We start from the raw sequence: 4386 nt of genomic DNA on the forward strand, positions 1-4386 counted from the left end.
AATGATGACTAAAAGGGTCCTGGGCGAAGCTTCCAGAAGAAGACACCTTTCAGTAACTCTGGACAAACTATTGTAATCTGATGACCTTCAATGGAAAACCTGCAGAAGTATTCCTTGAGCGGCTCTCATTCACTTTGGTGAATTCTAAAGAGATGGGATGAATCATTGATGATCTGTCGGTTTGCCATGAACTGCTTCATGAATAGTCTGGCAAGCTCGTTAAAGGTATTTACAATGCCCCCAAACAGAGAGTAGAACTAAGTGAGAGCTTGTCCTTTAAGAGCAGTTGGGAACACTTAACATAGAAGCACATTAGAGGCACACTGAATGTGCATGATGGTTTGATATTGATCAATAAGCTCATAGGGGTCAGTTATCCCTTCGTAGGCGTCAATGTTCAGAAGCGTGAACTCTTCCCCGCTGAGGCTTCGTAATTCATTATGAATGACATCGTCTGGAATGGCAGTAAGGTGTGACAGTTCCATGTGAGCTGTCCGAGATGGATAAGTAGAGCTTGTGGTATCTAGGAGTTCAACATCACGACCTGACAAAGGAAGTGATCTTTCTTGAGGAGGGGGACTAGTACTAGTTTCTTTAAGTAGTGTGTTTCCTGTAATTTGTTGAGCAAGTGGTAAATGAACTACATCCAATGGTGTGGGCAGCAGTTGTTGAACCCCGCATAGGAGCTATAAGATCTTTAATTGGGACTCCTCCATTCTGCGCATTCGTTTTTCTAGAAAAGGACCTGACACACCTTCGTCGGTAAGATAACATCTCTCATAGTGGAAAGATGAAGAGGTGTGTTGCCCTTAACTCCATGATTGCTCCCTGGAACGATGAGTGTTAGAGTGGGATGTTCCATTGTAATGAATATTGTGTATGGTGTTCATGTGGTAAGGCTCACAAGTACTTCAGTGGTGGGATTGAAGTTTCTCACAGATGGTGTCAAACTGATGTGTGTTAGAAAAATCGCAGCAGAAGAGTGACAAATTATCGTCTTAGGTGGTACAAAGATTTAACACGTACTCAGAAAAGAGAAAACAACTAATAATGACACCAAAAGTTTTTACATGGAAAACCCGAACACGGAAAAACCACGGGGTCTGACCCAGTTGAAGAGTTCCACTATAAAGAAATTATTACAGTGACAACCACTTGTGTCACAAGAGGGAAAATATTATAAGGTTTTTCCAGTTATAACGTCGATTCGCGGCGACTGATGGCGTTTGGTTGGGTCCGGTCAGTGGTGGTGGAGATCGACGTCGGTCGGTAGTGGTTAACGGAGATTGGTGGTGGTCGACGGTGGTCGGCGATGTTCCACAACGGTATGAATGCTCAATGGCAGTTGGTGGTTGTCGACGGCGGTCGGCTGCAGTCAATGACGGTGGGGGGTGGTTCGCGGTAGTTGTCGATGGCATGAGTGGTGTTGGTCTTTAGTTTCTTCTTAAAGCTTTAAGTTCCTTCTCAAACCTCAAGCTTCCTCCATCTCCCCTCTTCATGAGAGGGGTGAGACTCTATTATAGAGTTCTTAGTATAATTAATGCAGGAATATAAATCACATTGATAAGACAACTCAGAGGGTTTCTCTTGATCGGATTGCATTTGATAAACATTTGAGTGTCTTAATCATGTCATAATTGAGTGATCTTAGGCTCGTTAGATTCATCTATCAAGACGGTTGATTTCACTACAGACTCTTCAGAAGCAACATTCATTTGACCTTTCAAAAGTGATCATAAAACTTCCAGAAGTGGTTTAATGGCTGCTTGATTTGATCTTGATTTTGTTCAGATTGTACCGGTTTTGGTAACATTGACTTCTTCTTATTTAACCATCGTTTTGATTATAAGTTTGCTGAAATTGGATACGGGATCACTTTTTATGGAGCTTGCTCAAAATGTCACCTCGAGATCCATATTATACCTCGAGATTCGAGAATGAATATTTGTTGGAGGTGTATCAATGATAAACATACCCATGTGTTGTGAATTCTAGAAAACTTCAAAATTTTATATATTACTCATAAGTGTCCCAACGGTTCAAACAAGTTCCACGTATACCCATAATATTGTCCTCAGGATTGTAGGTTCTACAATATCTTCAAATATAAAATTACTCAAGAAAAAAGTTAATGAGAGATATCCTCAATGGTGTTGTCGTATTAAATAAATATATTCATAAATGCATTTTAGCCCAATAATTACTTAAATCTATGATTTATTAAATCCTAACCTTCATGCAATTTAACAGATTTACAAATTTCTCCATCTTATAAAACTTATACTTTGAAACAAATATCATGCAAAATAATTTTGATTATTTTAATTATCAATTTAAAATTTTATAATTTATAGATTTTTTTAGAGTAATTTTAAAATCATTGGTTCAAATTAGAGAGTAATTATAAAATGAAAATCATATAAAACACCAAATTAGGAGAATGCAGATGGGCCCACCTAGTCAGATTAAAAAATTATTAAGATTAAATTAATTATAGAAGATATATATATATATAGAATCTAAAAAGAGTATGATATGCTGATTATTTATTTATTTTAAAATTAAAAATGAATAATTTCAATAGTATTTTCCTAAACAAATAACAAAATAGGAAATAAGGGCTTTAACATATAACATACTATCGTTTTATATTTACAAATCTAACACCCAAACTTTCATATTTACATGCATAACATTCAACTCATTAATATGACATTCAATAATTTACTTGGAAATAAATCCTATAAGTCAATTAATATATTGCATTATTTTCAAATAAATTCAATAAGAATTAAATTTATTATAAATTAATTTGAATTTGAACGTCTTAATTTAAATTTTTATTCTTTTATTAATATTTTTGAATCATTTTAGAATGTAGTGTCATGTATTGCGGTAAAAGATATTGTGACTGTTAAAGATAGATAGAAGGAAGGGATGAATATGAGGCTTGAGAGAAGGTCTCAAGGATTTTGAATTGAACTTGAACCTCCAGTAAGCCAAATAAAGTGGCTCCGGGGCTGCTCCAGAAAAAAAAATCAGGATTCTTCTTCTCTCATCTTCGCTTTCTTTTTAGTACAATATGACATCTATCCATGGCGTCTTATGAAAGACTATAACTTGAATGTTATTTGATGCTTTTAAACAAGGATGAATTTGTATCATTGCTAGTAATGATGGCTATCTATAGTAGATATCTTAGGTGGGATAGGGCACCTCCCCGGAAGCAATGAAATTAAGGCCCCGTTTGGGGCAGCTTATTTGGGTGCGGAGACGTTTTCTGCGTTGGGCGAGCCTTTTCAAAATGTCGCGAAATGTAGTCTTTTATTTCTCCATGGGAATCACACGCGGGGAGATGAGATGCGTTCGGTGTTTGCGACTGGCGTTTAGGGATCGAATACCTTTGGTGCCCTTGCAGCTGAGAAGGAAGAGGAAACTCTGAGCACCTCTTCAGTGCCCTTTGCAACTGTCCGTCTACTCCGCATTGTTCCAAACTACCCGTTCGTCTCCACTGCTCTTTCTTCCCTATTCGTCAACCCCAAAACCGAAGCTCACAATCCTCCCCCTCCACTACCGCATGCACCTTCTCCCGTAAAACATTGTTCGTCTCTCCCTGTGTCGCATGCCTACCGAGGAAGGTAAGGGCCGACTGCCATATTGATCGTACTTTTATATCCCGAGGAAGCATTGTTGTTATTATTATTTCATGCACCATCTCCCGTTGATTTTAATGATTAATTTCATTTGCTCATATTGCTTTGTTGTTAGGATTCTTAAATATGACAATTATCTTGTTAACTAGAATTCTTTATTGAAACCATTAATCTTTTTGTATTCAGCTTCCGAAGAACTGGTGTTGGATTTATATCGATTTCTCTTTCTGCGCTATTTATACTGATAATCAATTTAAGTTGTTTCTGTTTTTTGTGATTTTTGAGCAATTTCTTAAAGGGTATATTTGGAAAATTACAATTCAGTTCTTAACCATAAAGTTATGTTCTATCTATTATTTTTCCCATCCAGTTATGTTGTAAATAATTTAGCAAAAACAGGGGCAGAATGATTATTTATCCAACAACAGCTCCCACTAAACTGTTCTGAATAAGTTGTCTCAAATATCAAACTAACTTATTCAAATAATCTGCAGATTATCAGATTATCAGAATAATCTGCTTATTATAAATGATCAACAGCTGCCTCAAACAGACCCTAAGTCACTTCGACTAGTGGGCACAACTAAAAAAAATTTAAATAAAATACAAAATTCTTATAAATTCAAAATAAAGTGGCATTTTTTATTATTAAAAATCAATACAAAAAAAAAAAAAGGTAATTTACATACACATCACCAAGTTCTTATTTATTTACCTATCTCATACCAAAATT

This window comes from Phalaenopsis equestris, unplaced genomic scaffold, assembly GCF_001263595.1.
Source record: "Phalaenopsis equestris unplaced genomic scaffold, ASM126359v1 Scaffold000134, whole genome shotgun sequence".
In the NCBI taxonomy this organism is placed as follows: Eukaryota; Viridiplantae; Streptophyta; class Magnoliopsida; order Asparagales; family Orchidaceae; genus Phalaenopsis; species Phalaenopsis equestris.